The sequence below is a fragment of the Vitis vinifera genome, chromosome 15 (genome assembly GCF_030704535.1).
Source record: "Vitis vinifera cultivar Pinot Noir 40024 chromosome 15, ASM3070453v1".
Classification (NCBI taxonomy): domain Eukaryota; kingdom Viridiplantae; phylum Streptophyta; class Magnoliopsida; order Vitales; family Vitaceae; genus Vitis; species Vitis vinifera.
In genome coordinates this window covers 11894036-11919616 of record NC_081819.1, presented here as the reverse complement: position 1 = coordinate 11919616, position 25581 = coordinate 11894036, and the positions used below count along the sequence as shown (strand labels likewise).

At 33.1% G+C, this 25581-nt stretch overlaps 1 pseudogene; it reads left to right on the top strand.

Moving 5' to 3' along the window:
* Positions 1 to 869: 869 nt before the first annotated feature.
* LOC100267057 (very-long-chain aldehyde decarbonylase CER1-like) lies at positions 870 to 25581 on the top strand (annotated as a pseudogene).

The following is a 25581-nucleotide window of genomic DNA, read 5'->3' as shown; positions in this document are numbered from 1 at the left end:
TAAATGGTTGTTCATGAGGAAATTAAGAAACATTTACAACAAAAAGTTTTTAATTAGCAAGATTATTTTATTAATTTTTCTCTTTCTTTGTTATACGATCACTTATATGTTTTTTTTTTCAATTATAAATTTATTTTTTTGCACATCTCTAGTCCCTTACTATTTAGATTGCTTGATATGGGAAGATCTGATAAAGATTATTAAATATAGATAGATTCAATAATATTAAAACTAAAATTTCCTATAACCATGATGAAGAGTGTATTTGACAATGATTTTAAGAAGTGTTTTTAACCTTTCTAGTACTTGAAAGATAAAAATTTTCAAGTATTAAAAATGCTAGAAACACTTCATAGAATCACTATCAAACGCACTCAATGTACACAAAGATGCACATGTTTGTATGCGACAAAAGGGACATTTTTGCTTTCTTGCTTTTATAAAAAGGTTAAATACTAAATTATACCAAAATCCATATCATGGGGACCAACTATATCTTCAAAATTGGATTGTAGAACAATTGTTGAGCATTTTACTTATGATTTTAAAATAAAATAAGATTTGATGCATCAAATTGATGTAGAAGCTATAAAATAAACGCAAGAACCAAATTAACCAATATTTACTACTTTTATTTAAAAGAAAAAGAAGAAAAAAAATTAGAATTGAAAATTTGACAAATTGATCACCAAAATATAAGTGCTCAAATTAGTATTTGAATAACAAAGTTGTAGAGGTATAATGTCTATAAAATAAAAATTAATTAGGAGGTGTGTTTTATAAAAGAAAGAACCAATAAAAAAGAGTACTAATATTAGTTTGTTATATTTTTCATGTTTGAAAAATTATATATTCATTTATGATGATAAATGATTTTAGCTCCTTCAAGTTTCAGGTTTCAGTCTCTGCACCATACCCAACTCCAAACCAATTACTCACTCTTCATGCCATTCTATGACTACATGTATGATACTATGGACAAATATTCAAATGTATTATATGAAAAATCACTTACAAGGGCTGAAAAATTGCTTGATGTAGTGCATCTCACCCATCTCACAACGCCAGACTCTATTTATCATCTAAGGCTAGGTTTTGCATCTTTGGCCTCCCAGCCATACATCTCCAAATGGTACTTGAGACTAATGTGGCCTCTAGTATATTGTATATGATGTTGATTTGGATTTGTTCTTGCATATTTGTTCTCGAAAGGAACTATTTCAACAAACTCAAGTTACAAACATGGGTCATTCCAAAATATAAGATTCAAGTAAGAATTATCTTTTCCTATTAGTTTGTTTTCCATTTGGATATATTTCATGTTCTTGTTTTCTATTCTTAAAATAAAAATAATAAGTTTTGTAAGATTCAAAACTCTTAGGGACTTACACTAAAAAAAAAAAATTGTTTTAAAAATCATTTAAAAATTTAAAAGTTTTTTAAAGTAATTTTTAAAAAATATAAGATAAATCTATATTTTTTTATACAAGGAGTTCCCATTTTATACATAAAAAAATAAAAATTTATTATTATATCCAAACTAATAGTTAGGGGGCGTTTGGTAAAATTTAATACTTATTACATAATGACTTAAGTTGACTTTAAATTAAATTATACATAAGTTATTAATTTAAAACTCATTCCTTAATTTTTACTTTAAATATTAATGTTGTTTAATAAAATGAATTTAAAATTTATTTTTAATCATCAAATTGACATATTTGTTCTTATAAATTATAATTAGGGTAAAGGGGGTCAAAGTAACAATGGAGGTCATGGAATAGCAAAAGAGATTGTAGAGGTAACTAGAGCAAATGATGGTAAAAAAGTAAAATAAAGATGTGGATTTAAAAATAAATCAATTATTTTTATTTATTATTTAATGTTTTTTTTTACTTTAAATCATACCATTAAATTGTTTTTTCAAACATACTTAATTTATTTAATGACTTAAATTAAATTATTAAGTCACTTTTAATTAATAAGTCAGTTTACCAAACACCCACTAACTCTAACCCTTGTTTTTTATTATTTAAGAATGACTTATTATTAGTTCGTTATTATTTATTGAATCAATTTTTGAGTTGTGTAGTACTCCTTGAAATGGCAAAATGAACGCATCAATATCTTGATTGAAGAAGCCATATTGGATGCAGAGGAAAGAGGCATTAAAGTGTCGAGTTTAGGTCTTCTCAACCAAGCAAGTTATTACTCTTTTACCATTTTTAGTTCCAATATATATTTTTTTTTTCTTTAGTTCTCCCATTCCTTTTAGTTCTCTTTCATGCATGGATGTAGGGTATTATATAATGATTTGACTCTCCCATATGGAGATTGTTTGCTTTAAATATAACATTGCCCCTATATGGATATTGTCTGCTTTAATATAATGCTAAGAATTGATAAAGGATATCACAAATCCCTTTTATATTGATATTATTTGTTTTAATATAATGTTACAACCTAAGTGGGATATTATAAATCCCTCTATGTGAATATCGCTCCCTTTAATATGGTTCTAGGAATTGACTAAGATATTACAAATGTCCCTTGTGATTACAGGAATAAATAAACACACATTTGGAGGTCCTCCCTCATGTGTAGATTGTTAAGAGATAGTTTCATATGGTTACAAGATGTACATGTGTCATATGCTCATTGGTTTTATTCTATTATTGTTAGAGAATTTGTTAGTTAGGTCTACTATATATATTACCCTGTAAACAATAGAATATAGAGAGAAAAATAAAAAACAGAAAATCACTTTACCATTCTCTGTTCTGTTACCTTCCTTTCTCATCTCTATTTACTTTCTTTACATGGTATCAGAGCTCTTGAGTTGCATCTTGAACTGATCAATCTTGGCACAAGTTTGAGCAGCAAAGAAAACCTCTAATTTCTTCCAAATCTCAAAAGAAGTTACACATCCAACCATTCTCATTAAAAGCCCTTCGAACATCAATGAAAGGAGCTAAGAGACTAGTAATTGGTCCTATTTTTCCCAATAAGAGAAATCTTGATTGATTTTACCACTTGTTTCATCCATGGAAGAAATAAATTTTGGAAGAGCAGTATCGATTCCATTGATGAACTTTGAAAGCTTGTAACCTTTGATTGCAGCTTCAACTTGTTGACGCCAAATCAAAAAATTATTCTGATCAAGTTTTATGGAGATTAAGTGATTGAAGGAAATCAGAACAAATTGGGATGAGAACGAAAAGGTGGGGGTGAGGGAATACGCAACTCAAGAGCTCTTAGAAAGGTTCATCATCCATGAATGATTATCTCTTACGAATCAAAAGCATTGTTGATAGCCTATTAGTTGGCTATTCTATCTCTACTTCAGATCGTATTGACACAATTTTTGAAGGATTACCCTCAGAGTTTAACACTTTGATTACTGTTGTTACCACATGCATAGATTCATATACTATTGATGAAATAGAGTCTATTTTTTGGCTCAAGAAAGGCACATTGAGAAGGCTACAAAATTTTTAGATTCTAATTTGAGTGCTAACTTAGCAACTCAGAGCCAGAATAACAAAGACAAGAAAAGATCTGATAATTCTTTCGAAAATGCCTTTTTCTACTTTTGATCAAGGCAATTTTCGTGGTTTCAATAATTTTCCTAGTAGAGAAGGTTCTGGTAGTCGTGGATTCAATAAATTTAGAGGTTCTAGTAGAAGAGGTCATGGAGGCTTCAATGGTGGTCGAAATTATTAGAATTTCAATAAGCCTCAATGCCAATTGTGTGGTCGTGTTGGTCATTTGGTGCAACAATGGTACTACAGATTTGATCCATCATTTCAAGGCCCATCTTCATTTCATAATGGATTTCCTTATTCTCAAGATTCATCACAAATGACTGCCATGGTTGCTACTACTCCTGAATTTGCCTACGACCTAGCTAGTACCCAAATTCTGGAGCTACAAATCATATCACACCAGACATTCATAATTTGATGAATAAAGTTGAATTTGCTGGGAAAGATAAGATCATGATGGGCAATGGAACAGGTTTGAACATTAAACATATTGGACAATCATCTTTTCAGTCTCAATTTTCTTCAAAATCGCTCTCTTTAAATCATCTTCTTCATATTCCTTCTATTACCAAAAATTTGCCCAATGTCTCTAAATTTGCCAAAGATAATGTTGTGTATTTTGAGTTCTTTCCTAACTTCTGTTATGTTAAAGATCAGGTTTCCAAGGAAATTCTTATGGAAGGGAGAGTTAAGAATGGACTTTATGTATTTGATGATTTCACACTTCTACATTCAGTAAAGCCATTGTCAGTTCCATATTCTACATCCTCTTGTGAGTTTCTGCCTTCAGCAAAGCCACTGTCAGTTCCATCTTCTATAGCCTCTTGTGAGTCCTTTACCTCTTCATTTCAGAATCATGTTTCTAGCCCGTTTCAATATAATCCTAAATCTTGTATTGCAACTAAGGATTCTATTGGTTCTTTGAATACTTTAGATCTATGGCATCATAGACCACAGACTTGGACATTCATCTCTTAAAATTGTAAAGTCTGTTATGTCTAACTACAATATTTCTGTTCCTAATAAAATGCAGTTTTCTTTTTGCTCAGCTTATTGTTATGGCGAGATTCACAAACTTCATTTTTCTTCTTCTGAAACTATTTACACTCAACCCCTACAACTTATACACTTTGATTTATGAGGCCCCTCTCTACTTCAATCCTCCAGTGGTTATTACTACTACATTCACTTTGTTGATGCTTACTCAAGATTTACTTGGATGTACTTGCTTAGATATAAATCAGATGCATTTCAAGCCTTTCTTAATTTCAAAACTCAAGTTGAATTACAACTAGGTTTTAAAGTTAAGGCCATACAAACAGATTGGGGCAGAGAATATAGAGCTTTCACAAATTTTTTAACTTCAAATGACATTCTTCATAGATATCTTGCCCTTATACTCATGAACAAAATGGCTTGGCTAAAAGGCGGCATAGAACCATTGTAGAACATGGTCTCACCTTGTTAGCATCTGCTTCAATGCCAATGAAATATTGGGATGAAGCCTTTAGAGCTTCTGTTTATCTCAGCAATAGATTACCAACATCTGTTCTTCATCATAAAACTCTTCTAGAAGTTTTGTTCAAAACTCTACCGGGTTACTCTTTCTTAAAAATATTCGGTTGCTCTTGTTTTCCTAACATTTGTTCATATATCAAACACAAGCTTCAATTTTGATCCACTGAATGTACCTTTTTGGGTTATAGTCTCAATCATAAAGGCTAAAAATGTCTTGATTCTAATGGCAAAATTATTATTTCTCGAGATGTCATTTTCAATGAGTCTTCATTTCCTTTTGCTCATAAAATTCAGTCGTCCTTATCAAATTCTATTTCACCCTCTTTTCATCCCTCTACTGCTCCCCCAATAATTTCTTCATTTGGTAGCTTTACTCATCCAGAAATTGTCTAATATGTTACTAATGCTTCAACACCTACTGCTTGTCTTTTTGCTACTAATACTTATGACAATGTTACTGGTCATAGAGCTCTTTCACATGACCAAATACAAGAAGATTTAGCTTATGTTCTAATGCAGCCTTACAAAAATACTCATTCTATGGTCACTCGGTCTAAATTTGGAATTTTTAAACCAAAGGTTTTGGTTGCCACATGTGAACCTACTTGTGTTGAGGAAGCTTGACATGTACATCATTGGAAACAAGCAATGACTGATGAATTGATGGCTCTTTTGAAGAATAATACATGGTCCTTAGTCCCATTACCACCTGGAAGAACACCTATTAGCTGCAAATGGGTATTTAAAGTGAAAGAAAACCCTGATGGCTCAATTCAGAAGTACAAAGCCAGGTTAGTGGCAAAAGGGTTTCATCAAGTTGCTGGTTTTGATTTCACATAAATTTTTAGTCCAATTTTTAAACCTGCAACTATTCGGGTTATGCTTACTATAACTTTGTCTAGAGGTTGGTTAATTCATTAATTAGACATTAATAATGTCGTTTTGAATGGAGTGTTTCATGAGGAAGTTTTTATGGAACAACCTCCTGGATTTATTCAGCACAACCAATCTCATCTTGTTTGTAATTTGCATAGAGCTTTATATGGCTTAAAACAAGCACGAAGGGCTTGGTTTGAAAAGTTAAGTACAACCCTATATTCCTTTGGATTTATCTTTACCAAGTCAGATCAGTCTTTGTTCATTCATGTGACAAAAAGTCATTCTACTTATATTCTTGTGTATGTAGATGGCATTCTTATCACTGGTAGTAGTGAACAAGTTGTGATGCACCTTATTACCAGTTTGAATAGAGAGTGTAGGACCTCAGGTGCTACCAACTCTCCTAAAAGCAATTGCTGTTAGGAAAGGCGCATACCCTAACCTTATAGTGCATTCACCCAAGCGCCCACGGCGAACACAATGGGAGTTGATGGACGCAGCCAACCCTCCAATCCCCCCTCCCTAGTGACACCCTTGGGGTTCGAACCCGTGACCTTGGCTCTGATACCAATTGAGAAAATAAAAGCTATGCTTAAAGGAGAAAAACACCCAAGAGGGTGAATTGGGTTTTTCAAAAACATTTTCAATACAACAAATTCAAGCACAACATAAACAAGAAATAAAGAAATAGAGTCAGAGAATTCAAACTCGGATTTTATAGTGGTTCGACACTTCCTTGCCTACATCCACTCTCCTCAATCTCCTAACCAAGTGAGGGTTCCACTAGCTTGAAGCTTCAACCAAGCTTCTAATCCTTTACACTTGGATTCCGACTCCAATGGGTTCTTACACAATCTCTTCAAGATTCAAACCTCTTGAAGTTTTTAACACTCAACTTTTACAAGAAAGAATCCCTCAACCTAGCTTAAAGATAGCTTAAATAAAAAACAAAGCTAGGATGACTCACAAGGGTGCACTAAAAGATATGCAAGTGATGGTTTAATGCACTAAGAAAGAAATTAGAGCATTTAAGCCAAGAATAGGTAGGTAGACAATTGATTGCAAGTGTTCTCTTTGTCATAAATGAAGTGGATCTCTCAATTTATAGGTTTCCAAGCTCAGGAACCAAAAACAACAAAAAGACAGCCTCAACCAGTCGAGCTGGGGGTCGACCGGTTCATTAGCCGTTAGAGCATTTAATGCTTTCACAGGTTACCGTTGCCTCGATCGGAGATCGACCGAGAAGGGGTGAACCTCAATCGGGAAGAGGAAGCTAGTGGATGAGAGAGAGTGTTCACTATAAGAAAAAATGCCATTCATGACATATATTATCTTGACTTAAGGTAATATATGTCAATATTGTCTATTTAAATGAACAACTATGACATATGCAACTTAGTTCAAACCAATAATGACATATATAAAATTTGTTAAATTCTTCTATGACTTATGATGATACAACATTGACAAATAATATATAAGTGAAAGTATATTTAATATGTTCATATGCTAAGATATCTAAATGAAAGCAATGCTAACATATATATATATATATATATATATATATATATATATACACACTAAATTTTTCCATAACTTAATGATGATGTAATCTTGAAAAAAAAAATTATAAATCAAAATATAATTAATTTACTCATATGTGAAGCATGGAGGAAAACAAAATTTTCTATCAACGGTCGCCCATGTTAACCGAGGCAAAGATCAACATTGACCAAGAAGCTAAAAAATGAGTTATTTACATGCTGCCTGGGGGAGTTGAGCCCCCAACCAAAAGGGTGGGGGAGTATCCACATTACCATTGGGGCAAATTTGCACCTTGTTAACAATCTTGCACTATATATACATATATTAAAACTTTTCATATACAAAAAATATTAAAACAATACTTTAAACAACAAATTAATTATAATTAAATAAAAAAATTTCATTTAATTGAGTAACAAAAAGTTTTTAATATCATTAATATATTAATTAATATTAAAAAAATTATACATTTATCATCACTTGTTTTATATCATTTAATACAATTAAATTAAATATATCATAATTTTAATATTAAATATATTTTAAAATTAAACATATTATAATCAAATATCACATTATTATTATCGAATAATATTTAATGTAATTTAATAATCAATGTACACTTATATATATATATATATATTAATTTCTTTAACAAAACAACTTTAAAATGTCTATTATACTTCTAATTTCATTTTTAAGAGCTTTATTTTACATTTTCAAAAGTTTGATCAATTTTAAATCAATCGATATTTTGTATCAAAATATCTGCCGATATATCTTCGATATATCCCCGATATATCTGTAAAATCGAACTACCGATATATCCGTGATTACCGATATTTTTATCCTTGATGTGAAGTACCTAAATAAAAAGCAATAATAACATATATTCATTTGCTAAATTATGTGATTTATTATAATATAACCTTCATAGAAAATTTATAAATCAATAAATATTTAATAAATTTAAATGTTAATGTTAGAATATTTGATAGTCACTTTCACAAAAATTTGTAAGTGAAAATATGCCTAATTTTTTTTAATCTATCAAGGTTGACATCAATATATAGAAAAAAAAAAATTTACCTTGGTATTTTTTTATTTTTTCTAGAACTCACCATTTGAAAATCATTTTGGACTTATCATCCGAAAAAGGTGTAGAAATGAGATTTTTTTCTTGCATTCTTTTATTACATTGGGGGGTTTTATTAGAGAATATATCCTCACAATAAATTGAGGTTTTATTAAAGGGATTGAATTTTTCTTTATGCATTCTTTTATGAAATAAATTGAGGTTTTATTAGTAGAATATAATATCCGCATAAATTGAAATTTTGTTAGAGCATATAAAGGTTTCAATAAGGAATATAAGATAAAGTTCTAATTATTTTTGGTAACTTTAACACTTAGGAATGGTAGTTTAAGAAAGTTTGGGAATTATTAAAAAAACACCATCCTTATGTTAAACAATTTTGGAAAATTTTGAATAATTATAGTCTATTAAGACAATAAAAGAAAATATTAAAATTGTGTCTTTATAATAATAAAATTAAGTTTTATATAAATGCATAACCCACTCCTTTGAATTTTTGGTATGGTTTTTTACCTTAATATTTTTATTCTAAGTTTGGAGCATTCCATTCCACCCAATTGTTGAAGCTCAACCCAAGTATTTTAGGTTTTTTGGAAGAGACCTATATAAGCTTTTTTTAAGCCCTACTTTCCCCCTCTATTTTTTTTTCACGACCTTCTCTCTCCCACCTATTTTATCTTTAGTTTCATTCTATTTTCTCTTCATCCAAACACCCTTTTTCTTCATTCTTCTTCATATTCTTTTCCTTTCTCTCTTTCTTTCCCCTTTTCTTACTTCTTCCTCACCTGAGATAGTTTCGTTGTCACAGCTCCTCTAATGCCATCATGGGCTAGTAACGTCCACATCGTGCTGCCTTGATGTCGGAGTTTCTCACCACAACAACTCCTCATCGACATCAAAGTCACTCTTCTCGCTTTTTCATCCTTAATCGTACCACAGGCCCCCATCGTGCTCCCTTGTCGTTGACAACCATCTTTTCTGTCGGGGATGCCTTTGTTTCTTCGACCACTGCCATAAGGACCATGTCATAGTGATTCATGATTATAGATCTCAGATCTCCTCGATCTATTTTGGTATTTTTCATGTTTTTATGATTTTGGCATGTTTGATAGGTGAAAATTTGTTTTGTAACTATTTTGGGTTTTTTTTGGTTCAAAATCCCTTACTTGGAACATTCACATTCTTTAAGCCTAAGTAGTTATTGGTATTTTCTTGTTCAAGCTAATGAGTTTCATATTGTAATTTGAGATTCCTTACTCTTAGTCTGTTTGTACATTGAATGCATGAAAATAGGTTTTGTTCGAGAATGAAAAAAATGCAACATTTCATGAGTAATAACATGTAAGGTAACTAGATAGGTTTATAATATTCTAATATATTCTCAAATAACATGTTCCAGATTTTACTATTGTTTTTTCTTTACTATTTTTAATTTTTGATGATTTGTGGATGTAATTACATGAAAGCTCTATATTCTATAGAGTACAAGAATGAAGACAATGCTCTGTATATTCTATTTTTGATTCACATGGGAGGTATTTTAAACATTGCATTTCATTTCATTTGTTGGATTTTATTCTCTACAATCATTTCTGTCTTTTATGAGACTATAGGATAAACAATTCAATTAATTAATATCTCATTTTCTCAAGCAGAGTGTTTGTGCTCTGGATTTAGTTTCTTGTAAAAAGTTTAGTTTGGTTGGAGAATTCTTAAAAATGATATTGATTCGTTCCCAATTGGTGTCTCAGTTGATTCATGTCCTCTCAATGGTCCCTAGCAGTGGTACCATTTGATTTGTGTCCAGCTGGTGTCCCTTGATTTTGGTCATCAAGGAGTAATCAACAAAATTTGTAACCTATTACACCATGTACTAGGATAGCCTTAGCTAGCATAGCATAGTGGCTCTAGGTTCGTTCAATGGGATGGGTTTTCACTTCACAGCTGATATTAATTCAAAGATGAATTGGTGCCTTTTCATTTCAAGGTTAGCTTTAAAAGAAAACATAATCTTTGGTGGAAAAGGTTTGGTTTTAAGCTAACAAAAAATAGTAACTGATTTTACTTACAAAGAAAAGTGTTTCTTGGAGTTTAGATCACTAGGTTCAGATTCCTTGTACAAAAAGGGAGTTTCGGTCACTTGTTTCTTTTCCTTGCATTAGAGAATTAACATGTAGTTAATTCTCTAACCGGTGTGGTACAGATGCTTCCCATTAATGGGTTCAAACACTAAATCCCTCTCACTGATTCATCTTGCAATGGCTCGTGCCTCTCACCTAGCATTTTCCATTCAAGGTGATCTTTAACCTTGGATTACCCGTCAAAAGCTCGCAAGAGATAACTAATGGATGTCTCCTTGGAGCCCAAAAGCTTACCAAGTGTTGGCTATTCTAGAAAATCCTACCTTCAAACCACCTCCCAAAGGCTCGCAAGAGGTAAACTAGTGCATCTCAATGGATGAAGATCACTTACCTTACCAAGTGTTGGCCCAAGTGATTTAAAGGCGTTTTAAGTTAACTAAAAAGATAAAAACCATTAACGGGTCACACTTTCTCTTCATTAAAAACTAAAACAACAAAACTTCCAATTTATGCATGAGGAAACTTACCCGGTTTTCTTCACTCCAAGAGACAAAGAGCCTAGCCTCTCATCCTCTGAGGAAAAATCCTCAGAGTTTGATTGGCTAGAAATAAAAAGAACGAGAAAACAAAAATATATATGAAAAGCATAGCAAGTGCTTTGTATTTTACTTCCTTCCAAAACTGTACAAAGGATGCGTCTCTGAGAACAAGCTCCCGAGATATTGATCCTCCTCTTTTCTAAAGAAAATTACAAACTATATATAAGAGGTTATTCGTCTTTTTGTTCTTACTTAAAGACTAAGGAATCCTATGATAGGTGGGTTACAAGGAGAGTTTGGGGATTTAGACATCAAATATCTAAAGCAAAATATCTCAAAAAGTCGGTCGGAAATATCAGGAAGCTTCAGAAGAAATTTCGTTGCATTGTGCAAAATGGAGACTTGGTCGTCAATATTATCAGAATTTGCTTTTTGATTGTGGGCGGAAATGGATCCTGCGAATCGCGAGTGTCTGACGAGCCAAGCTATCCAGGGAAGTTGAATTGTCTACTGCGGATGCTTTCCGGGTAAGCGCTATTAGAGGATCCGGACATGTCTGACTGGGGAAGTTGAAACACCCTCCTTTCCCATCCGGTGTCAAGCGCCGGATGTGAAATATCCGGAGAAGGTGGAACGTCGGCCGAATAGAATTCCGGATGTAAGATATCCAGAGAAGGTGGAAAGTCGGCCGGATAGAATTCCGGATGTAAGATATCCGGAGAAGGTAGAAAGTCAGTCGGATAGAATTCCTCCCCGGGTGGAATGAGCTATGCCATGTGTCGCAAGGGGGACCGTCTACTTGTGAAAGGTGTAGAGACCCCTCCCCCTGATGACATGGAGCGCGCATCGCTATCCGGAGAAACTCCATCCGGATTCCCCAAGAGGACACGCAGCGCGCTCCCCTATCCGGACTCCCTCAGGGAGAAGCACACGACACTCGCAAACATCACACCCCGAACAATAGCATATCCTATCCGGATATGTTGTCCAGATCATTGACTAAAGTGAGCAAGCCTTGCTACATCATTCCGCCAGCCTGCCACAGCCCACGTTTCGCTGCCCTCCGATGGTGTGTTCGGACGCCCTGTCCGGACATCTTTGCCATGGATTCCAAAGAACTCTCCTCAATCTCGGATTGCTTTGGTGATCAAAAAGCTATCAAAACACCAAAACTTAACACAATTTGATTAGAATTGATTGCAAGGGTCCTTAATATGTTAATTGGGTTAAAAGGTGATAACTACTACTCAAAAGTGTTTAAAAGAGTTAATTACAAGCTATCAAATAACCCTTTTTGAGTAGTAATCAGATATCTTGATAATAGATAATTTAATTTAAGATTGAAAATAGAAAGTAGTGAAGGGTTGACTTGAATGAAACTGCTCTTGATAAAAACATGGGAGAATGAGTTCATTCATCATAAAACGGAACTTGTTTACAGTGTTGTAAATTCTGATCAAAGTTCTATTTGAGATGTCTCTAGGACATCATGATCTTTCTCATCCTGCATCAACGAACATGGAGCAAGTCTTGCTTGCAATTACGTTTCAGGTTACTTTGTTTTGTTTTGCCTTGCTACATACAAATTCTACTTGAAATTGGAGAAGCTTCTAATTTATCTCTCCAATCACTTTTACCCACTAGTTAGGACACTATCAAGTTTTTCCCTAATTTTCTATTAAATCCTCTAAATGAAAATGGGTAACTGTTCTTGTGGTGACTGCAGATTATTTAGTTTTACTGCTTTAAGAAAAGTAGTTCTTTGCTATATCATTTTTCTAGCTTTGCAGCAAATTTGGGTGGTTGGTTCCACCATTTATTTTGTTGTAGTTTGATTTTAGGATGGTTCCATATGTTGATTATTATGGACAATAGAATCTCCATTAAAGCAATTGTAAAACATATATTTGAAAATCTTTATATAATGGATGTGAATTGTCTATGCTTTATCATGATTACTAACTGATATTCTAATCTTATATCATTATCTTTTTTTTTTTTTTTTTTTTTTCAGGTCATCAACAATTTTCTTGATCTTACAAGGTAGAACTAAAGAACATGAGAGCATGGTCAAGTGCTTATTTTGATTGGGGAAAGTTAATATCAAGATTGTCAATTCAATGCTCTCTATTTTTATTTTTGTTTTTATCACTTTCAAGGAATAACATGATCTATGTTTTTAGAAAACCTAAATTTATATCAAATCTGCTTATGTAAGCATATTAACTATCAAAAAGATGTATTTATATGCAATGATTGTATTAGGATATAAGAATTAAAAAATATATAAAAGAATTAAGAAAATTAACAAGCTATCATGAGGGTTGCATTTTAATATTTTTAACTATTTCTCATAAATTTCATGTCTATAGTATTATTCAAATTAGATAGTTAATTATTTAGTAATGAAGTTCTTCAATGAATATAAACTAAGAGTGGAAAGACCTATAAAATAAATAAATAAACTAAGAGTGGAAATAGGTAAGACAATGAAGAAAAATATAGATTTTTTAAACCAAAAACAATTTGTGAACTAAATTATAATCTACTTATGGAAACAAAAAATGATCTACCATGAAAACAATTAACATAACATTAAAAGTTAGTTTAAACTTTAAAGAGTTAGCCTTAAAAGCATAGGTCTTTAACACAATAGTTTTTTTTTTTTTTTTCACGTATCATGTGTGAATTCTTTGCTATGTTGCTCTTACTTCCTCTTTTGATGAACTTAATAATTGTAAACTAGGATATCTTCCATGGAGTTTAAATATTAATTTTTTTTTACATTGAATTTAGAGTTACAAAGTTAATTCAATTACAATCGGTGATATGGAAGGTCAATAGGTGTATTCATTGTATTTATCTTTTATGATATTGAAGGTAAATAGGTGTATTCTCCTATGATTTTTTATTTTTATTTTTTGTTATTTGTTGCTTATGTTTCTATTAATGTTGTGTTTATCCTACTAGGTATCCAAGAAATACACCAAGAAGGAGACAATGGTGAAGAAATAAAGACCACATCTTACGAAGATAATGTTGTACTTTTCAATTTAAGTTTGTATATTATCTTAATTGAATGTTTTTAACTAGGTTTTGTTTGCATATAAAATAAAATAGAGAGTAACTTGAAAAAGATTTATGAAATTATCTTTTTAATGTTCAAATGTATATGTAATAATTTTATTTTTTTGCCTTGAATAATAGTTTCTTTACATTATTCTAGGACTTGATTGTTATGATCATAATTAAAAGGTACCAAATTTAATTTGGAGATATGTTTCATATGGTAATAGGTTCATTTTCCATTAAAAAAAAAACTAAAATTATAATAAAATAATATTAAAATTTTCATAATCAACCTTGGTTGATGGGTCATGCCTAATTTTGCCATGTGCAGTAGCAATTATAAGACATGTGATACCAAACATTGACATATATAAGCCAATTATGATATATATAAAATCTAACCTTGACATATGTATCTAAAAGCCTTGATATATGTGGGGTTAATCATGACATATATGATACCTAACCTTGACATTTGTTGGACTAATCTTAACAAAAGAGTGAGTTAACCTTGACCTAAGATTAAGTAATCTTGATATAAGTTGAATCCAACCTTAACATATATGAAAGAAACATTGACATATCACATACTAATAAGATTTCATCATTTGTAAAAATAGAGAAAATCTTAACATATGTATATGTCAAGTTACCTTTAAACTTTTCTTGACACTGGAATAGATAACATATATGAACAATAACCTACCTTGATAGATATACCTTACATTGTTAGTGAAAAACTATCAACAAAGGTTTTTTTTTTCTTGTAGTGGTTTTTGACACTCCTCGACTAGACCTCGACTAAACAAGGGCAATCGGTAGACCGGTTCCCCAACCGGTTGAGCCGGTTGGCCAGAGCCTTGACCGGTTTAACCTTTTGGCCCTAAAAATCTATCATTTTCAATTCCTTTCTTTTCTAACACTTAGGCAAGGTCTTTAGGCAAATTAATATGCCAATTTTGAAACATTTTGCCTGAGGTACATTTGATAAAACTCGGGTTTTAATGAAATCTAAATTTTAAAGAATAAACCGAGTTTTCAAATATGCATGAAAAGGTATGGAATACCTAAGTGCACCCATGCATTCATCTTACATTCGTTTCCTATGATCAAAAGTCTTCTAATAGTCTCAATCTTGTATCTCTTTGGTCCTTTGATGAATTTCCGAATTTATACTTGAGATTCTTTGTCATTCAAACCAATTAGTCACTTAACCATGGTTTTTTTATCATCAAAATCCAATTGGGAGAACCCTTGGGCTAACAATCTCCCCATTTTTTATGATGATAAACCTTGGTTATCTAGGAGAAAAAAGAAATCTCCCCCTCAAACCAATCATGGATCAATTAATTCAAAATTTATGAATTTAAAACCTAGATAATTAGAAAATGTGAATTTTCAATAGGAAACAATGTAAATCATGAAAATAACATATCATATATAGTAAATCCAAATTTACATGAAACATCCAAACATATGATATGATAATGATATGCATGTATAGGTCTCCTAGATCCTACATATCTCTTCCCATTTTATAACATAAAAAAGAAAAGAAGGGGGTCTCGATGAAATCAAGGTTGAGGAGGTGGAGGTGGAAACACTGAGTGTAGGTAAGCCATCATCTCCTCATGCTGACTCTCCTGGCGACTCTCAATGCGCTCAATCATCTGCTGAAGATGCTCAAATGTAGCCTATTGTTGATCCATACTATCCTCTATACGCTCAAATCATTGTTGTAGAGGCTCAAACTGAGAGGTGAAGCCAGTCTGATATTGATCAATGCGATCCTCCATAGAATAGAATCAAGTATCACTGACTACTGCAAGCTCCTCCATAAGAGTGCCAAGTGAGTTGATTTGAGCATATAAATCCATCCAAGGCGCATGATTAGGAGTGTGAAGTACCTGATGAAATGGTATCTTTGTGTGAGGAATCTTGGTGAAAGATGGATGAGAGGATGGTCCTATTGTGTAAGTCGGCTCAAACATCATAGGCTCAGAGAATGTGGCCTCAACCTGAACACCCTCCATCTCATGAATCTCGGCCTCCTCCTCTACTCCGGGATGCACCTGTCCCTGTCCCCGAGCCTATTCTGGTGGTCACTCAACTCTCTTAATCCAGGAGCCATTGGGGGCCTTCTCAAACTTTATCCACCCTAAGGACTACTCATCATAAGTGTCATAAATACCGGGGGCCTTGAATTTCGTCTCTCTGCTCAAATCAACCTCGGTATCCTTGAATACTTTAGTAAGGAAACGACTGTAGGGGAGTACTTGGGTTCTTCTCTCGCAGTATGATATCATGTGCATCATCATTAGACACCCCACGTGAATCCATTTCCCCGTCATAATGGAGTCCACAAGGAATGCCTCAATGTAGGAGACCTCATCATTAGATACCCCATGTGAATCTGTATCCCCGTCATGATGAATGACTCAGATGATCAAGGTCAAGCTATGTGCCGATGGTTTGCCCATTCCCTAGGCTTCTGCAAGGCTGCACATCCTCTTAATAACCTCTCTAAGCTCAAAACCCGGCACAGTGGGCCAAGCCTTGGACTCATACACCTTGAGTCCAATTGGAGGAATGTCGAAGATATGAAAAATGCTCTCCGGGTCCAGTTGGATCTCAACACCTCTAACGGTGGAAATGATTGGTCCTCCTAGTCTATAGGTCACTCGTGAATAGAATTCACGGACCAGATTTGGGAAAATCGGCTCAAAAATCGTCACTACTGGCAACCATCCCATCCGTCTGAAAAGTCCTTCAAACCCGAAATACTGAAGTTGGGATAAATTGATACTTCTCCTTAGAACTACTTTCCTCTTAGCGAACTTCTGCTTGTACCTCTGATAATCCTCTACGGAACTGAAGAGGCTCGTGTCATACCTCGCCTTTCGGGGAACCTCTGTCTGAGCAGGCTGAGATGACTCAGTAGGGCACTTGCCTTGAGCCTTAGAGGTTGTTGTCTCTCTCTTAGAAGCCATCATAAGAATAGAAAAGAAGGAAATGAGGCTGGTAGAGAAGGAACGGAGCACAACCAAGAGAAAACAAAATTAAACAAAAACCCTAGACGCGCAGGAACAGAGCTGAAATCGGCTGTGATGCGCGTTGAAGGAGAAGCCGTCCCAAAACGTAGCCTTATGTCCCAAAAATCAAACTGAAACCCCTCAAAATGCTGCAATGTTGTCAAAAATCTCTTATGGCCAACTGAAATGGCATAACCCTTGAAGAACCAGAGGAAACAGGTGAAAAAATGAGGCATGGGAAGGGTATTTAAAACGACACCCCGACGAACCGGTTGATCGATCCTGATTCGATCGACCGCCTGGTCAATGGTCAACGCTTTGATTTTTGTGCATTTTCTCGTCTCGTGATCCTCCTCCTGCCCTTTTAAGAGGAAATCCCCTATTTTTGATGTCCAATGCCAAGGGAATTTTGATTTTTGGTCAAAATTTGTCCATTTTCCTAAGTATATGTCTATATGATGCATATGATATGAAATTCATGCAATCATAAGGTATATTAATCAATCATTTGATCACAAAGAAATCACCCTTAGTTGTCTTCTAATATCAAAAAATTGTTCTTCACTTAGAGGTTTCGTAAATATATCGGCAAGTTGATCTTTTGTGCTTACAAATTCAAGTGTAATGTCACCATTTTGTGCATGGTCTCTAAGAAAATGATGTCTAATTTCTATATGCTTATTCCTAGAGTGTTGCACGGGATTTTTTGAAATATTTATGGCACTTGTGTTATCACATTTAATAGGAACATGCTCAAAAGACAAATTGAAATCACTAAGTGTTTGTTTCATCCAAAGAATTTATGCACAACATAAACCGGCTGCTATGTATTCGGCTTCCGCCATTGACAAAGCTACTGAATTTTGCTTCTTACTATGCCATGAAACAAGTGATTGTCCTAGGAAATGATAAGTGTGACTAGTTCTTTTTCTTTCAACTTTATAACCGGAAAAATCAGCATCCGAGAATCCAATTAATTCAAAGTTATCACCCTTAGGATACCATAAGCCTATGTCCATTGTCCCTTTCAAATATCTAAGGATTCGTTTTACGACACTTAAGTGAGATTCTTTAGGACAAGATTGAAATCTAGCACACAAGCATACGCTATACATGATGTCGGGTCTACTAGCGGTCAAATATAGCAAAGAACCTATCATGCCTTTATACATAGTCGAGTCAGTGGATTTACTTTTCTCATCCTTATCAAGCTTGATGGATGAGCTCATTGGAGTCTTCATTGTTTTGGCTTCTTCCATGTTGAACCTTTTGAGAAGATCTCTTATATATTTTGCTTGATTGATGAAGGTTCCTTTCTTTAGTTCTTTGATTTGAAGTCTAAGGAAGAAGTTGAGTTCTCCCATCATGCTCATTTCAAACTCACTATGCATGCACTTAGAAAATTCTTCACAAAGAGAGATATTAGTAGCTCCAAAAATAATATCATCAACATATATTCAACTAAGAACATGTCATTTTCTTTGGTCTTTATGAAAAGAGTTGTGTCAATTTTTCCCATTTTAAAACCCCTTTTCAAAAGAAATTTACTCAATCTTTCATACCATGCTCTAGGTGCTTGTTTCAAACCATAAAGTGCCTTTTTAAGTTTAAAAACATGGTTAGGAAAGTTAAAACTGTGAAAACCAGGTGGTTGTTCAACATATACTTCTTCATTTATAAAGCCATTTAAGAAATCACTTTTCACATCCATTTGATATAAAACAATGTCTTTAAAACATGCAAAGGCAAGTAGCATCCTAATGGCTTCTAATCTAGCTACGGGGACAAAAGTTTCTTCATAATTTATCCACTCTTCTTGATTAAAACCTTGGGCTACCAATCTTGCTTTATTTCTAACAATTAGGCCATTTTCATCCATTTTATTTCTAACGACCCATCTAGTTCCAATAACACTTTGATTTGAAGGTCTTGGCACTAATTCCCATACTTGACTTCTTTCAAATTGATTTAACTCTTCTTACATAGCAAGCATCCAATTTTCATCAACTAGAGCATCATTTATATTTCTAGGTTCAATTTGAGAGATAAAAGAAAGATTATTGCAAATATTTCTAAGAGATGATCTAGTTCTTACCCCACTAGATGGATTACCTATAATTTAATCTTGTGGGTGGTTGATGACAAACTTCCAATCTTTAGGAAGGTTTTGGCTTGATTCACCTTGCACTTGTTGAGGAGGGGGTAGAGTCAATGGTGATTCTTCTTTCTTGGGATCCTCTCCAATTTCTTCTTGTTGCCATCTATCTTCAATTTGTAATTTTCCCATGGGGGTCTCCAAGCCTAAATCATCATCAAAACTCTTTCTTTCTTGGAGAGAATTGTTAGATTCATAAAAAATAACATGGATGGACTCCTCTACAACCATGGTTCTTTTGTTAAAAACTCTAAAGGCTTTACTTGAAGTTGAGTAACCAAGAAAAATTCCAACATCCGATTTTCTATCAAATTTTCCAAGATTGTCTTTAGTGTTTAATATAAAACATTTGCACCCAAAGACTTTGAAATAGCTAATGTTGGGTTTCTTGTTTTTCCAAAGCTCATAGGGAGTTTTCTTAAGAATGGGTCTCAATAATATTCTATTTAAAACATAACAAGAAGTGTTAACCACTTCGGCCTAAAAATATTTTGGTAAATTGTTTTCATTTAGCATGGTTCTAGCCATTTCTTGAAGATTTCTATTTTTCTTTTCAACTACCCCATTTTATTGAGGAGTTCTAGGAGCCAAAAAAATTGTGGTTAATACCATGCTCATTGCAATAGTCTTCAAAATCAATATTTTCAAATTCTCTCCCATGATCACTTCTTATACAAGTAATGGTAAAACCTTTTTCATTTTGAACCTTATTGAAAAACTTTGAAAACTCATAAAAGGCTTCATTCTTTTGACTTAAAAACAAGACCCAAGTTTATCTAGAAAAGTCATCCACAATAACATATGCATAAGATTTTCCTCAAAGGCTTGGAGTCCTAGAGGGACCAAAGAAGTCCATATGCAACAACTCAAGAGGCCTAGTTGTTGAAATGAAATTTTTGCTTTTAAAAGAGTTTTTGATTTGCTTTCCCATTTGACAAGCTTCACAAACTTTATCTTTTTGAAAATTTATTTTGGGAAGACCTATAACAAGTTCATCTTTGTTGAGTTGGGAAATGAGGTCCATGTTAGAATGTCTTAACCTCCTATGCCACAACCAACTTTGATCATGCATTCTTGAAAAGCATCTACCATGGCCATCATATTTTGAAATATTTATAGCATAAACATTATCATATCTATGGCCCATGAAGATGGTTTTATCATTTTGAATATCCTTGGTGATGCAATGAGATGCTTTGAAAATCACTTTAAAACTTTTGTCACAAAGTTGACTAATGCTTAAATGATTATGTTTTAAACCATCCACTAATAAAACACTTTCAATAAGAGAGGATGTGTCATTACCAATGTTGCCTTGACCAATGATCCTTCCTTTTGCATTGTCTCCAAAGGTAACGTATCCTCCCTTTCTCTTTGTAAGGAAGGCAAACTTGGATTCATCCCCGGTCATGTGTCTTGAGCATCCACTATCCAAGAACCACTTATCCTTCTTTGAACCCTACAAAATAAAATTCAAGTTGATTTAGGTACCCATATCTTTTTGGGTCCTTGAGGGTTAGTGACCTTGGATTTCTCAATCTAAACCTTTTTAACTTTAGCATTTGAATTCTTTTAAGAACCATTTCTTAAGGGACATGTGGTACTAATGTGCCCTCATCTTCCACAAAAGTTGCAAGTAGTAGAAGGACTTGCACTTGAAGATTCTTTTAAAAAATATTTTTGATTTTTTGAAGATTTGAATCCTAGCCCTTGTTTGTCAAAAACACATTTTTGGCTAGCTAAGATCATTTCAAAAGATTTTTGTCCACAAGAAAAAATTGAAAGAGAGGAGGTCAACCATTCATTTTTCTTTTTCAAAATCTCATTTTCACTTCTCAAAATCTCATTTTCTTTTTCAAGATGAGTTTTAGAAATTTCAACAATTGAAAATTTTTCTTTCACTTCTTCAAGTTCTTTTTCAAGTTCTTGAATTTTCTTTTTTAAGAGAATTATTTTTCAAACTAAGTTTTTCAAAATCCTCATATAATTCTTCAAAAACATCATGCATATCTTCATCACTAAAATTAGAGTTTACCTCATCAAGTTCATCTATTTCCATTAAGCACATGTTTGCCACTTCTTTCTCTTTTTCTTCTTCGGAGGATTCTTCACTTTCACTCCAAGTGGCCATCATTGCCTTTTTCATTTTTCTCTTGGCTTCACTTTTGTAGAGAGGGCAATTATATTTGATGTGTCCCAGTTTTTTGCATTTGAAACACACAAAATCTTTTTTCTCTTCTCATTTCTCCTTGTCACCATGAGATGAGGATTCCTTTTTAGAAAGGTCTCTTCTAGAGGTGAACTTTCTTCCTCTAAACCTTTCACCCCTCATGTATTTGTTAAGCTTTCTTATGATGAGGGCTACATCATCATCTTCCTCACTTTGTTTTTCTTCTTCAACATCTTCTTTTTCCTTAGTTGTAGCTTTGAGAGTTATGCTCTTCTTCTTTTTGTCTTTACCCTCTTGTAGCTTCTTTGCCAAGTTAATCTCATATGTCATCAATGACCCTATGAGCTCTTCCATAGGTAGCTTGGTTAAGTCTTTTGCTTCTTAAATTGTGGTGACCTTAGTATGCCACTTTGATGGGAGTGACCTCAATATCTTCATCACATTTTCGGATTCCTTGTAGGTTTTTCCCAAAGCTTCAAGACCATTGACAATGTCGGTGAACCTAGTGATCATCTCAACAATAGTCTCATTTTCTTTCATTGAAAACAATTCATAGTTATGAACAAGTAAATTAATTTTTTACTCTTTCACTTGATTTGTTCCTTCATGAGTTATCTCAAGTAATCTCCAAATTTCTTTAGCCGATTTGCATTGACATATTCTATTATATTCATTTCTATCCATAGCACATTGCAAAGTAAAAACACCTTAGCATTTAATTGAAAATTTCTTCTATCAAGTTCATTCCATTCTTGCTTGGGTTTTGGAACCAAGACTCCATCAACTAGTTTAGTAGGAAAAGTTGGGCCATCTTTAATGATGTCCCATATGTCTAAATCAGTTGATTGTAAATACCAAGTCATTCTAGTTTTCCAATAGGGATAGCCGGTTCCCGTAAAAAATGGAGTTCTATGTTTTGTAAAATTTTCAGTTTGAAATGAGCTTGATAGAATAGTCACTTCCTCTTAGACAACTAAGTCTTAAACAATAGGTCTAGCTCTGATACCAATTGTAAGACCTCAAGCGCTACCAACTCTCCTAAAAGCAATTGCTATTAGGAAAGACGCATACCCTAACCTTATACTGCATTCACCCAAGCACCCACGGCGAACACAAGTGGAGTTGATGGACGCGGCCAACCCTCCGATCTGCCTACAGAGAGTTTGCCTTAAAAGATTTTGGAGAAGTCAACTATTTTTTAGAGATTGAAGTGAATCATACTTCTAAAGGTATTCACCTTTCTCAATGAAAATACATAATTGATCTATTATGCAAAGCTAAAATGCAAGGTGCCAATCCTATTTCTACTACTATGACCACTGGACAGAAACTTTCAGGCTATGGAAGTGAATCAGTTCAGGATGTGAAGTTATATAGATCAGTTGTAGGAGCTTTGCAATATGTAATAGTTACTAGGCCTGAAATTGCCTATAGTGTTAATAAAGTTTGTCAATATATGCAAGCTCCATTAGAATCTCATTGGAAAGTAGTCAAAAGAATTCTCAGATACTTGAAAGACACTCTTCATCATGGATTACATTTAAGAAAGTCTCATACTCTTGATCTTGTAGTATTTTGTGATGCTGATTGGGCCTCTGATCCTAATGACCGAAGATCAACTTCAGGATTTTGTGTATATTTTGGTTCAAATTTAGTCACTTGGCAATTAAAGAAACAACACACTATATCTAGATTAAGTACAAAAGTAGAGTATAGAAGCCTAGCTAGTTTGGTTGCAGAAATCACTTGGCTACAATCTCTTCTCTCAGAAATTAAAATCACTTTGCCTACACCACCAGTTATTTGGTGTGATAATCTCAACACTGTTATGTTAGCTTGTAATCCAGTATTGCATTCTAGGACAAAACACATTGAATTTGATTTGTATTTTGTCAGGGAAAAGGTTTTGCAAAGAAAGGTTTCAATCCAACATGTGCCTTCCATTGATCAAGTAGCAGATGTGTTAACTAAAGCTGTCTCAAGCACTCAGTTTGTAAATCTAAGAAACAAACTCAAAGTAGAAAATCTTTCTACCTTAAGTTTGAGGGAGAATGTTAAGAGATAGTTTCATATGGTTACAAGATGTACATGTGTCATATGCTCATTGGTTTTCTTTTATTATTGTTAGGGAATTTGTTAGTAAGGTCTATTATATATATTACCCTGTAAATAGCAGAATAGAGAGAGAAAAATAAAAAACAGAAAATCACTTTACCATTCTCAGTTCTGTTATCTTCCTTTCTCATATTTGTTTACTTTCTTTACATAGGTATTATTTTCTAGGTCTCACAAATTTGAAATACATTGACATACAACTTCGTCCTTTAATCAATGTGGGGTATTCATAAGAAGATCTTGGATTGATTGAGCCCCAGACTATCTTTTATTAATCCAAATATTGATTGTTATACACCCAAAATCTATATATTAAAATCTCTCATTTTCATTATAAGAGAAGTCAATCTTTGATGGCTTAAAAATAATTTTACCATCTTGGTCTATACTTCAAATATAATTAATATACTCATTATCTTCTTTCATTTTGAGCCCTCTAGCAATTCATCCATTGAAAAGTTTTTGTTCAAAATAAATTTCTATTTAATTAATTAAAAAATTATACAGGGGGAAGAACTTAATATATATGGTGAGATTTATATCCATAGAAATCCTAAGCTCAAAATGAAATTGGTGGATGGGAGCAGCTTAGTGGTAGCTATTGTTCTAAACAACAATCCAAAAGGAACCACTCAAGTACTCTTTAGAGGCAAGCTCTCCAAGGTTGCTTACTTCAAGCCCTTGCTTTGTGCCAAAAAGGTATCCAGGTATTTTCAATATATATATATATATATATGCATCCCTATATATATATGCATCCCTACTTTTATAACCTGCATATGTTGTAGTTGATAATATTTATCAAACAAAAATTTTATTTTGGAATCAATAAATAATAAATTAATAATGATGCTAAAATAATAATATTACTAGCAAAAACTAATTTTTTTTAATTAATGTGGAACAACAACTGCTAGTGTACCAAGTCAGTCCTAGTTTTGATTTATACTATAATACAATTGAAATAATTCTTAGGTGGCTACTTTCCATGATGAAGAGTACAAGAAGATTAATATGAAGCTGAACACCAAATTGGAAGGTAAATGGGCTCTTCTAAAAACTTATGCCCATAAGGTAAAACCTCTTCTTGTATCCTTCTTTCTTTTACTTTTTCTTTTTCTTTTTTCTATAATCTTCCTTACTATTTGCCATTGATATATTGCACTTATCAGAATTTGAATGTCATGAACTAACCATATATATATATATATATAATAGTGGAATAATATTGGAAATGCCACCTAGATGTCATATTAGAGTAATTTTTCTGAAAAATTAAAATAAAATTTTACCAAAAACATTTCAGCAACGAAACCCCAAAATAATTAGATTTAAAAAGGTTTTTTTTTTTTTTTTTTTTTTTTTTGTGTGTGATAAAAAATGAACTTAGCATTGAAAATCTTTAAGAGATATATACTAGTGAATTGTACAGATATGGTTGGTTGGAGATGGCTTGACCGAAGAAGAACAATTGAAGGCACCAAAAGGAACTCTATTTATTCCCTTTTCTCAATTCCCTCCTAAAAGAATGCGCAAAGATTGCTTCTACCACACCACACCAGCAATGATGTCTCCCATATCTTTTGAGAACATGGATTCTTGTGAGATCAGTCAATGCTAATTTCTAGAATACCAAACAGTTTTGAGAATAATGATTTATGGTTCTATATAAATAATTAAACTATTCTTTCATATATAACAATTGAAAATTTATTTTGTATACCTTTTGGTTTACGAAATTTTTTATTTAAATACAGAATTGGTTGCCAAGAAGAGCAATCAGTGCATGACGTGTAGCCAGAATATTGCATGCATTAAAGGGATGGAATGTGCATGA